The 13068-nt window shown below is 44.1% G+C and overlaps 1 pseudogene; it reads right to left on the bottom strand.

The window, feature by feature from the left end:
• Positions 1-3987: 3987 nt before the first annotated feature.
• On the bottom strand, positions 3988-4483 carry LOC111175930 (cytochrome c pseudogene; annotated as a pseudogene).
• Between the last annotated feature and the right edge of the window lie 8585 nt (positions 4484-13068).

Below are 13068 nucleotides of genomic sequence, written 5' to 3' on the forward strand. Positions count from 1 at the left end.
GTCTTTGAGAACAAACTATGCAGCATGTTGGAGAACCCACAATTTAGGTAGAGCTGGTACTTAACCACACAAGCAACCTTGGACAAGTCACCCAATGTCACCGAGCCTTAGTTTCCACATCAGAAAAATGGGGTAACGATAACACCTCTTTCCCAGGGCAGCTGCACGTGAGTTAATGGGCATCTATTCCCCTTTGTTCTCTGGATGACAAAACTGAAGCTTGGGCAAGAGAATTGATTTGCAGCACGACGCTGCTTTGGGAGGTTCCTATGGCTGGCTAAGATGCAAACCCATTAATCAAATCCAAGGCAAAACTTATTAGAAACAGATCTCCAGTACAAACCAGAGGGTATTATTTAACCAGGAAAAAAAAAAATAAACATAGTAATATGTAGTGCTAGGCCTAGTTGTAGTAAAACAAATACACATTCAAAGTGATGGGTCAGTCTTGTTACTACAGGTGAGAAAGCATGTCTCGCGGTAGACTCCCCATATATGTTTGCTGAACTGTTGAGCTGAAAGCAATTTGTCAATTGTCTGGAGGCCATTAAAATGTCCATTATCTTTGTTCTTTTTTGACAACTCTCCTGGGAATTTTTCTAAGGATCCAATCTTGAAGGGGAAAAAAATGAAAAGAAATAATATATTGAATTCACTGTGTACATCGGAAAAGGTTTTCTAGACTTATAAGAAGTGATGGGTTGAACAGTGAGGTCTAAGGGTCGAGATCCACTGGAGTGGTCAATGGAGCTGTGGATAACTGAAGATAATCTCCAGGCCCAGCCATCAGGACACATAAAGAAATGAGAAACCCTCACTCAATGGTATTTGGGAGAGACTGGGTAGCAAAAGGAAAAACATTCACATTATAATGTTAAGCACAAAAAGCAATGTTACAGGGGCTTCCCTGGTGGCGCAGTGGTTGAGAATCGCCTGCCAATGCAGGGGACACGGGTTCGAGCCCTGGTCTGGGAAGATCCCACATGCCGCAGAGCAACTAAGCCCGTGCGCCACAACTACTGAGCCCGTGTGCCGCAACTACTGAAGCCCACGCGCCTAGAGCTGAGCTCCACAACGAGAGGAGCCACCGCAATGAGGAGCCCATGCACTGCAACAAAGGGTAGCCCCCGTTCGCTGCAACTAGAGAAAGCCCGCTCGCAGCAACGAAGACCTAACACAGCCAAAAATAAATAAATTTATTTTTTTTTTAAAAAAAGCAATGTTACAGAGGTGATGATGGATCAAAAGGAGAATGAAAATGGCTGTGTCAGAATCGTAAGATTAGGGTAGACTTTAAATTTTTTTTCTGCAATTTTTATGATACACGCACATCGGGAAGAAATACTGTGTTCTGCACACCTGTTGAAACTCAGACCTGGAGTCTGTCCAGCTGTGGACCTCCTGATCTTTCTGCAATTGAAGCCACCCACTAAGCACCTACTACGTGTTAATGGGCACTGTGCCCGGCACATTCTGCTGTGCCAGTGGGGATCTCCAATCCCTGGTGAACAGGTCTCAAAGGGAGGAATCAGCATCACAGTCTCTGGAGAAGGGAAACTGAGAGAGAAGGGAACTTGCCCCAGGGTCATGTGGCTAAAAAGGGCCGAGTTGGGACTGAAGCCCAGCATGACATGTGCACAAAGTCTGGCCTCGTTCCAGCACCCAATGTCCCCCAAAGAACTGGGACATGGAAGAGGGCATTAAACAGCCTTGAATGACACTGCAAAGGTCCTTCCTGTTCAACCCCTTATAGGACTTCTGATGACCTCTAGAAGAAAAAGGATCCTTGTTAACAGAGAGAACGTAGTCCTGGGGATGAGAACCCTCCCCAGGTGAGCTAGAATTGAGCAGCGTTGCAGAGTTTTCACTGGTCATGTCCATCTCTGCACGGGAAGCCATACTTGTTTTCCATTGACTGTAGTGACGTAAAGAGCCCTTTCCATTTCCTCTTCCCTTACTATGAACGTCAGAATGTGCCTCTCTAAATGTGTATTTCAGGATTCATACTTCTGGGACCTTGGGTTTAACCACACCTCCCATCACAGTGTTTTCTATTACAAAACACCTAAAATCCCCACCATCATAGGACAAGTAGGATCCAAACATTCAATTGCAAAAGATGCATTGCATTATTATGAGGTTAGTGAAAATTGATATATTATAGGCGGTCCATACAGTCACAAAAATCACAAAAGTACAGACAGTGAAAATTATCCTATGCCCTAAACTGAGAACGTCTCATATGATACCGAGATGGTCACTTCCTAGCCCTCCACACCGCCACGTCACCCCCTCCCCAGCATAAGGTGAGAACTTCAGGATCCTCCCACCACCAGCCCTGTGTACTGGAGCCCTTCACTGGTCAAGTTATACCTGGTTCACTTAACTACACATTATCACAGGTGTTCGCGTCCATCACTACAATGAAAGCCATCCAGCCTTTTCGCTGGTTCAGGGCTTCAACCAATTCACTGAACAAAGTCAGGCACTTTTACTCCTCAGAATTGCAGAAATGGGTCCGTGCACCCCTGTCCTTCCACCCTTGGTTCGTTTTTACAAAGTCTCCTTTCAAAGTACCACAAATGGTATCACCTGCCAATGTTGAAAAGATAACAGTATCTTTCTTTGCAAGCCTTCTGTGAGTTCAGCCCCGTCTCCTACCTGCATGAACAAATATGGAAGGGGCTGTTTTGAGGGGGCTGATATTCGGAGCACAGCCTCCCTCAAGTCCAGAGGCTGGACGATGCTGGGATCACAACCAACAGCTTCCAACGTCCACCACACAATGCCACTGTAGCCCGCTTAGTTTCCAAAGCTGTGCACATCCTTGGCTGCAAAATCACTTCTGGGACAAAGGAATGTTTCTGAATTCAAAACGATTCCACCTCAAGCGTGTTCTCCACTATTAACAAACAGTTCAGGAAGAAATGAAGGAAGCTGAATCCCTCTGGGGACACACTCGGTTTTGCCCCGATGGGATCTTAGCAGCATCTGAGAGCCCTGTGATTTGACAAGGTCATCTACAGACTCCCAGGGCTGTTGATGAAGTTGGCTGTTCACCTGCAAGAATACTTGAGGACAGGTTAGGTGAGGGTGACGTTCCCCAAGCAGACTTCCAGGCCAGAAGCAGCTGTGGTTTCCATTATACCCTGCCTCTCCCCATGTTTGGGAAATCCTAGTGGACTTTCAGAAAGTGGAATCAGGGAGATATGTTTGACAACTCTTTTTTTTTTTAATGTGGTGGATGGGGCCTGTGTCTTTTCCACAGCTGGCTTCTAGCACTGCCCCACCCTCCATTACTGCAAGTTTACCTGCTTTATAACGATCTGTTACCCCTGCCCGTCCCTGAGTCTGGAGCAGCTGTGCGAGGCAGTGGGTGGGAGAAGGATGTAACGTGGTCCTATGGAGATATGAGAGGTCCACTGCCTAGGCCCACCTGGCTTGGCCTCTCCCCATTTCTCCCTTCTGAACCCCCTTTGGGCTCTGACAGGCACTGGAGTTAATGACCACATCCATCCTTTGCCCCTGAAGGCCTTCCAGCTCCACAGCCAAAGCCCCCATGGAGCTGGGAGGGCCTGCAGCCCTGGCTGAGCAGGCCCGGGCGGTTTCTTATTTATTTATTTATTTAATCTATCAGATAGAGAATTTTAATTAAATTGGCATAGTTAAGACCGAAAAGACAAAGTGGACATTGTAAGTGTGTCTTCAGCCCTTGCCTTAACAGGCAAATGAACACAACTGAAACACAGGTGGCTCTTGCTGGTCTATGAGACAGTGAAGAGAGCTTCTCAAGATTTAAATATATTAATATAACCACTGATAGAAATCTAAATATAAAACCAATCTCCTATAGGGTTTGGGAAGGCATTCACCATATCCCTGAAAAGTTTAACCTTCCTTATTCAAGTTTAATCATCTCTTTAGAAGGGGAAATCAGTGATAGTACTTGTTGAACCAGAATTACTAGCAAAATTCAAAAAGCTGACCATATTCATTTAGCCACGAGCCAATCTTATTTAAATCAGGACAGAAATATTACATCAGCCATTCATGATCTGAATTCTAGTGTATGAGATCAATTTAAATATGGTACACATAAAAAGTCATGATACATCTGTTTCATAATAAATAAGGCAGTGGCCAACGATTATGCATTAGTAGCTTTTTTGAGATACGCTATCAAGTCTGCCCTTTCTCCCTTCTTCTTAATGCCAGCGAAGATCATTTTTGTTCCAGGGATGTACTTCTTGGGATTCTCCAAATACTCCATCAGCGTCTCCTCTCCCCAGGTGATGCCTTCGTTCTTGTTGGCATCTGTGTAAGAGAATCCGACAGCCTGACCTGTCTTTTGCCCAAACAGACCATGGAGATTTGGCCCAGTCTTGTGCTTGCCTCCCTTTTCCACAGTATGGCACTGGGCACACTTCTGAACAGAAATCTTCTTGCCCTCCTCAACATCACCCATTTCTAAATCGTACTTTCTCCGTGCACGACTAAGAGGTTCCCGTTCGCAAGCCGAACGTCCCGCTCCCTAATCTCATATTTAAATAAATGCATTTAAGTTTTAAAACACAAAACGATTTGAAGAAGTATCAAGTAAACCGTCATACAGATGTTAGGCTGACTGGTGTGCAGTGTATGGCTGGTCCACATTTTGGCCATGCTGACTTAGATCAGCCTTCGAGTGTTTTGAACAAATTGTTCCTCGAAGGCCTGGGTTCGGGATGCTATTTGGGGTTCCTTCCAAGCCAACAGCCTCCCTAGGAACTGGAACTCCTAAGCTCTACTGGAGCGATGTGATTCAAAGTCTTTCGCTTAGGCTAATCTATCCTGCTTTAAATCCTACAGCGCTATAGAAACTCAATGACAGAAGAGACAGCTGGTCCCTGACAGGAAAATACCATTAGAAGGCCAGAGGCAGCCAAACCCTCGGTAAATGGATTAATTCACTTAGCTTCTGGAAGGTAAACCTTTCTGGAGATGGCATCCAAGTCAGGAGGTGGGCCAGCTCCCTGTGAGGTGGGCCCCTGAATGCAGATGAAACGTGGGTTTGGAGCTCTGATGTAGATCCAGAGGGGCCAGGCATGGAATGCCCGGCAGGGAGTTTTAGCCTGCAAATGCCAAGGTGCAGCACATTTGAAGTTGTGAGGAAGGGGAAAAGCAACGGGAATGAAAGCAAATATCTGGGAGGGGATTTTCTTTTTTTTTTTTTCTTGGCTGCACCCTGTGGCTTGCAGGATCTTAGTTCCCCGATTGAACCCGGGCCCTCGGCAGTGAAAGCGCTGAGTGCTAACCACTGCACTGCCAGGGAATTCCCTGGGAGGGGATTTTCTTTGGGCTCACTTCCCCTTGCATTCAAACCTATTAACCTTAGTGTGTTAGGAGCACTTTCTTCAGGAATAATCTCACTAAATGCTGCAGAAAAGTTAGAAGGAGTTTGTTGGGCTTGATAGGTAGAGAAATAGACACAAAATTCACTAGCATCAGTGGAAACTGAAATGTTAAGTCTCCAGTCCAAATACTAGAGCTGGAATCCTGGCCTAGAGATTTTTTTTTTTTTTTATCTCTACAGTTTATACTCCTCCTCAGAGATGAATGTTTTTCTTACTAGTCTTATTCTGAACAGCTACAAACTGAGATTCAACCCTGCCAGGCTCTGTGTGTGTGTGTGTGTGTGTGTGTGTGTGTGTGTGTACCTGACCGAGAGACTACCCTTTAAGTAATATGTGTGTGCTGTGTGTATTATTTTTACAGAAATAGTTTGGCTTCTATCCTTCAAATATCCAAGGGTATTTGGAAAATATAGTCTAAGACAGACTATTGATCCATTCCTCCAGTTTCCTAAGTGCTCAGTGTATATCAAGTTTATAGAGTATAAGAACTTAACGTCTTACAGAAATGCCTTTACTAAATTGCACTGAAATAATAAGGTCTTTTGCTTTTATATTGGAATGTTATGGCATCTTTAGGAAAATCCTTGTGCAGCTTAATAGTCTCACAAGTAATGATCCTCATGAGAAAATATTTGTGACATTTGAATCAAGGATAACTTTATCTCTCTTAAGAGGTTGGTATGTTTCCTTTAATCAGACAAGTGTTATATAACTCATCATATTTCTATTTTTGCTTTGGCTGCCAGGAAATTCAAAGTTAAGTTATCTGTTCAAGACCAGTAACTCTATTGGCCTAAATTTGGGGTATGATCATTTTTCCGCTTATTTTAATATTTGCTTAATAATCCTCAATAATAATTTTAACAGTCCTACTTTATCTGAGTCTGGCATATATTACATCTGTTACATATCAGATATATATAGTATACATTATATCAGGTCTGTTTTCGCTTGCAGTTGACAGATATCCAACTCAATTAAGTTAAGCAATAAAAAGTATGGAGGGGATTCTTATTGGCTCATATAGCTGAAAAGTTGAAAAGTTCAGGGTAGATCCAATCATAAAACTTTAGAATAGGGACAAGTCAAAGGGACACAGGAACCAACCTGAAAGTGCTCCCAGTGACCAAAGCTGGAACAATTTGAACAACAAAATAAATAACACAGAACTAAATTATAACCCAAAGTATAAAAGAAATATACGTGAGTCCATACTATTAATAATATAAACAAATGATGGAATAAATAGGAACAAGAAACAAATCTTCCTTACAAAAGAATTTCAAATAATATATGTAGAAGCTCCCTCTCTAGGATGTAGAGGTTAATTCCTTTGAGGGTGGACGAGATTTAGTGACTGGCTTCCAAAGAGGAGGGTATAAAAAAGGGAAAATAGTACCTTTACAGTGGAGAAGCCTGGCAAACACCACCTTGACCAAGTGATAAAGCTCAACATCACCAGTGATGAGTCATGTTGATATGATATGAACCCTCTGATACGATGTGATGAGAAAGGTACTTCACATCCACGGTAGTCTTTCCAAGACTCCAAAACCCCGTCTAAGCATGAGAAAAACATCAGACAAGCCCAAGTTGGAAAATATTCTATAGGATACCTGGCCAGGACTCCTCAAGACTGTCAATCAACATCATGAAAAACAAGGAAAGACTGAGAAACTATCACAGACCAAAGGTGACTAAGAGGGCATGATGACTAAATGCAACGTGATACCCTGTATTGGAAAGAGGACATTAATGGAAAAACTGGTGAAATCCAAATAAAGTCTGGAGTCTAGTTTACAGTAATGTGCCAATGTTGGCTTCTTACTTGTGACAATTGTACCATTGTAAGTTATAGTGTAAGATGTTAACAATAGGGGGAAACAAAACTCTCTGTACTAGTGTTTCAGTCTGTTCAGGCTGCTATAACAGAATACCATAATCTGGGTGGCTTATATCCAACAGAAATTTATTTCTCAGAGTTCTGGAGGCTGGAAGTCCAAGATCAGGGTGCCAGCATGGTTGGGTTCCGGTGACAGTCCTCTTCCTGGTTTGCAGATGGCCATTTTCTTGTTGTATCCTCACAACAAAAAGAAAGAGAGGGATCCTGTGTTTCCTCCTCTTTCATAATGGCACTAATCCCCTTCATGAGGGCTCCCTCCTCATGACCTATTCACCTCCCAAATGCCCCACCTCCAAAAACCATCACATCAAGGGTTAGGATTCCAACTTTCATAAATATGGAGGGGGGGACACAAACATTCAGTCTGTAGTTATCTTTGTACCTTCTCTGGGAATTTAAAATTATTCTTAAAAACAGTTAAAAAGTAGCAGAGGGACAAACAGAAAAGAAATAATAAATTAAATAAAGCCAATCCCATCAATAATCATATTAAATGTTAATGGTCTAAACACTCCAATTAAAAAGTAGAATGGTCAGAATGGATAAAAGAGACCCAACTTCAGCTTGTCTAAAAGTGATGCACTTTAATTATAAAGGCACACAGATTGAAAGTGAATGGAAAAGTGATGGAAAATAATTTGTCATGTAAAAAGTAAGACTTAGAAGGATGGAGTGACTATATTAATAACAGGCTAAATACACTTCAAGGTATAGAGTATTCATAGAGATAAATTACGTATAAACACACACACATAACCCTGATTGATGGTTTAAGAGAGATCATCTTCATCAAATGGTGTTAGAGCTGTGTTTGGCCCAGTCTTACATTTGCCTTTTTCTCTTCATGTGGCTCCCTGTCCACTTCCTCACCCCACCCCACCACACTTAACCAACCTTAGCAACCTAGTATTGACCTTTTCCATATTTCCCTATGCTTGTAAAATTATTTCTAAACATATAAGACCACACATACATGTATATATACATATACAAAATATTTCTGTCATTGCTTTAGGAGAACATAGGTTCAAAGCATACACACTCTGCTCCAGCTTCTCTTTTAATACCTCATGCAAATTGCTCCAGGTCCCGAGATATTGTGCTAATTCACTATTTTTAATGAACTATTGAGAACGATCTGTTACTATGAATTATCCACAATTTATTCAACGTTGAACATATATGCTTACATTATTAGTATAAGGATTCCCAGGAGTGGGATTCTGGGTCAATGGGGCATGTGCATGTAATTTTAATACATTTTGCCAAGTTACTCCCCGAGAGGTTGTAGTAACTGCATGTCTACCAACCATGGGCGTGTGTACCCTCTTCCCTGCACAGGAAGAAAAGACCACCTGTTCAACATGAATTCTGCACCCCCAGCCCCCATGGAGGGTGTGGAGCAGATGGTACTGGGGCTCACACCCATCATTACGGGTCTTCTGGCTCACTTTGGGGAGGCAGCAGCATCCACACCCACAGCTCCCTCAGCTGCTGCTCAACTTGTCTGTCGGGGTCCCAAATCCTGGGTCACTTTATGTGAATGAACCTGTTCGTGTCCACCTGGGCCAGGTGCTTCTCTGGGGAAGTACCAGCTCGTCTGCAGCTCACCTTAAAGCATCAGGGTTGTGGGCTTTGAGGAAATAAAAGACCAACTGGAGATCCAATGAGACACAGCCTCCTGGGGGTTTCAGCATATCCTCCTGGCTTTGAAATTGACCTCATTCTCCCCACTGCGAGGTCATCTTCTTTTCCTGTTGCCAACCCTGCTGGCCGCAGACCCACAGCAGACTTGGGGACGACACACGGACGTAGACAGTTTAACTGGTTCCCAGGATGTGTAAGGTCAAATGCCTATAATAAATCCCCTATGACACTCACAGCTATTCTGCTTCTCTGAGGGAACCCTAATACTGTACACCACAATTATTCTCATCCAGCTCTATGATAAAGCAAGCTTTGAGCCTTCAGGGTATATACTAAGACCAGCTGTTCCTATGGCCATCGCTTAGACAATGTCTGCTTAACTATAGATTGGAATTCACTGATACAGTTTTACAGCAAGTCAATTCTGCAGACACATATTGAGCACCTACTGTGTGCTCTCTGTGAGGTCTGCCCTCACACTAGTAATAATCCTCTTTTATAATGACAAAGAAAAAAGAAAATCTTGAGATAAGATAAAGAACAAAAAGTTTATGCTTGTAGTTGTAGCAACTTCATATTAGATTAATCCTCCAAGTGTTTTTAACGAAACTAGACCTTTCATTGGGTGATAAAAATGACTCATGGGTGTCAGCAGTAATACATAACTCTTTTTTTGTGTGTGTGATGATTTCCTAAGAGGCTAAGATCTAACTAATTGCCCAATTCTGAGTTTCTTTAAAAAAAAAAAAAAAGAATCTAGCATGCTAACATGGATCAGCATCTTTAGAATTCAACAGTAGTTTAATTTATACCTAACATTTGGATTGGGAACTGCTTGAGAAGCATTCTTGTCACCTTTTTTAAAAATTAAAAAGTAAGACAGCAACTCCCTTGCCTATTCCATGAAGGTCTTAAAACATACCTGTAGGGCTTCCCTGGTGGCGCAGTGGCTGAGGGTCCGCCTGCCGATGCAGGGGACACGGGTTCGTGCCCCGGTCCAGGAAGATCCCACATGCCACGGAGCGGCTGGGCCCGTGAGCCATGGCCGCTGAGCCTGCGTGTCCGGAGCCTGTGCTCCGCAACGGGAGAGGCCACAGCAGTGAGAGGCCCACGTACCGCAAGAAAAAAAGACATGCCTGTAAATTCTCTGATGCTCCTCCCATTAAAAGGCATGTCTGATTGGCCTCCCTTTGACTATGCGCTGGCCTCTGTGACTCTCTTAGAAGAGACCCAGCTTGGGTTTGGAGGCTCATTCATAAGAGCCATACAGACTCTACCTGGCTCTGTCTTTTTCAGGCATATGCTTTGGAGCTCTGAATCCCCAGAAGGACTCCAACCACCCAGAAGTCACTATGCGGGAGAAGCCACGTAGCGAGTCCCTCCGATGAGTCCAACCCCAGCCCCCCTCCCATCACAACTGTGTCATGTGAAAACCGCCCAGCTGAGCCTACTCAACGTCCGCAAGCCTCGAGGTAATGACATGTTATTTTAAACCACTAAGTTTCAGTGTGGTTTGTTATATGGCAATAAATAACTGGAACATTCTGGGTAGAGAAATAAATAGCACCGTCACCCTGCTCTCAGGACTCATAGTTTATAGGGAAACAGAATCACAGTTTCAATACCACATCAGGGCCCTATGGGGTGTATTCAAGGCTCAGAGGGAGCACAGAGGCAAAACTGACTTCCAGATTTGAATAATGAGGGATCTCACGTCTCGTGGGGTTTTTTAAGCTCTTTTATTTAGTAACAGCTCTATGTTCATAAATGTTAGCAGACTACAGCACTCCTGAAGCCCAGTGAATCCAGTGGGCTCCCGCGTCATCTGCAACAACCGGGTGGATGGTTGTTGGTTTAGGATGGCACTTAAGGACTGACTCTCCTTACTATCCAATCCACATGGCACTGTGCATTCTGAAAATGTGAACGTGGATTTCATTTGCCACAGAAACTCTTCCAGATACTGCAAACTTTTCTCATGGGAAGCTTAGAAGACAAATATTTCCCAGTTTGGCCTGTAGGAAGGAGACAGAAGAAATGCTATGGAGGTTGGGCTCTAGGCCGAGCAATTTACATCATCTCATTTGATCACAGGTCAGTCCTGTCAGGCAGAGCCTGTTACAGTCATCGTCCAGAGACAGGAAACAAGTCTCAAGGAGAAAACCATCTGCCCACGGTCAGCAAAAAGCATGGCTGGGATGTGAAACCAGATGTCCCGACCCCAAACCTCTTTCTGTTATGGGTTAAACTGTGTCTCCCCAAGGGCTTTCCTGGTGGTCCAGTGGTTAAGACTCCATGCTCCCAATGCAGGGGGCATGGGGTCAATCCCTGGTTGGGGAACTAAGATCCTGCATGCTGCACCGTGCGACCAAAAACAAAACAAAACAAAACAAAGAGCAAACTGTGTTCCCCCCAAATGATGTGTTGAGGTCCTAACCCAGGACCTCAGAATAGCAGGAAATACATCATTGCAGATGTAATTAGTGAGGATGAAATCATAATGGAATAGGACAGACCTCTAATCCAATAGGACCGGGGTCCTTATAAGAAAAGGAGAAGAGACAAAGAGAGAAACACACAGGAGCGGACGCCATGTGATGATGGAGACAGAGAAGGGAGGGATGCAGCTACAAGCCAAGGAATGCCGAGGATTGCCAGCCACCACCAGAAGCTAGGAGTGGCAAGGAAGGATCCCCCCCTTAGAGCCACTGGAAGGAGCACGGCCCTGCCGACACCTAGATTTTGGACTTCCAGCCTCCAGATCTATACAAGAGAATAAATTTCTGTTGTTTAAGCCACTCAGTTTGTGGTACTTTCTTACAGGGGCCCCAGTCCCCTAGAGTCCTGACCTCCAAAGGGGCTCACACGGGCCAGATTCTGATGATTTACCACGACCTTGACAATCTGAAGTAGGAGGAGCATGTTCTAGAGAAACTTGTAAAGGACTCATTCTGTACTCACATCAGGCCGAACAACCACAGGTTCCACTTGGCCACACTGAAAATGGTCTGGGATGGCCTGGGTGCCTGCATGTCAGGAAACTTTTTTAAGGAGGTGGGATTTTTTTGTTCCAGTGTGAACTATATCACAGGATTCTTATTTATCCAAAGAATTTTCCATGTAAATAAAGACATTTGCAAATTGATTTAGATTAATCAGGTGTGACTGCTGGATAAACAGAGGGAAAAACTCTGTCACTGAGATCCGGGCACTGGAACAACCAGGACCCTGCACACAGGCTTGCAACAGAGGCAGCAGCAGAGGCAGAACTGTGGTCCAGGAGAGAAGAAGAACACCAGAAAGGGAAAGAAACCTGAAAATATGAAAACCATCTTGGGCTATAATCCCCAAAGAGGCCGCTGGACTCAAAGGTCACCCAGGAGATGTGAGTTTAAATTATGGGCTCCCCAAACCCAAATCTGGGGGATTTCTACCTTCTGGTCTGCCCCTACTCCTTCCACCCACCTCTCACCCCATCTCCATGCACAAACAGACACTCACACACACACATACACACGCACAGAAATATACCAGAGTCACACACACACACAGAGAGACACAGACAGAAACATACAAAGAGTCATACACACGCACACACGGAAACATACACAGAGTCACACACACACACACCCTCGGGCACAGGGTTTTTAGAGACTGTGTTGCATGTATTCACCACTCAGTTCTAAGTGCTAAGTGCTCCCAGGCGGCAGTATTATCTCATTTTCTTCTCGCAGCAACCCTTTAAGGCAGTTGTTGCTAATCCCATTTTGCAGACAGGAATACGGAGCCCCAGAGATATTAAATGTCTGGTACAAGTTTCCACAGTCGGCAAGCGGCCCAGCAGGGATGCTAATCCCTCCCCTGAGTCCAGATCCGGGTCCCCACCTTTCCCACCAAAACACACAAACCCACGTTGATTCCATCCACACTGTTTCGGGTGCTAAGAATAAAGCAATGAACAAACCAGACCAAGGCCTTGGGCAGTGGGGGAAATGGGGAAATGTTGGTCAAAGGTACAAACTTCCAGTTATAAGATGAATAAATTCTGCGGATGTCATGTACTACAGCTAACAACACTGTATTACATACTTGCTGACTATAGCTAACAACACTGAATTGCATATT

This window comes from Delphinapterus leucas, chromosome 2 (assembly GCF_059928025.1).
Source record: "Delphinapterus leucas isolate spDelLeu-1000000601 "Yukka" chromosome 2, BTC_Dleu_Yukka2, whole genome shotgun sequence".
NCBI classification, from domain to species: domain Eukaryota; kingdom Metazoa; phylum Chordata; class Mammalia; order Artiodactyla; family Monodontidae; genus Delphinapterus; species Delphinapterus leucas.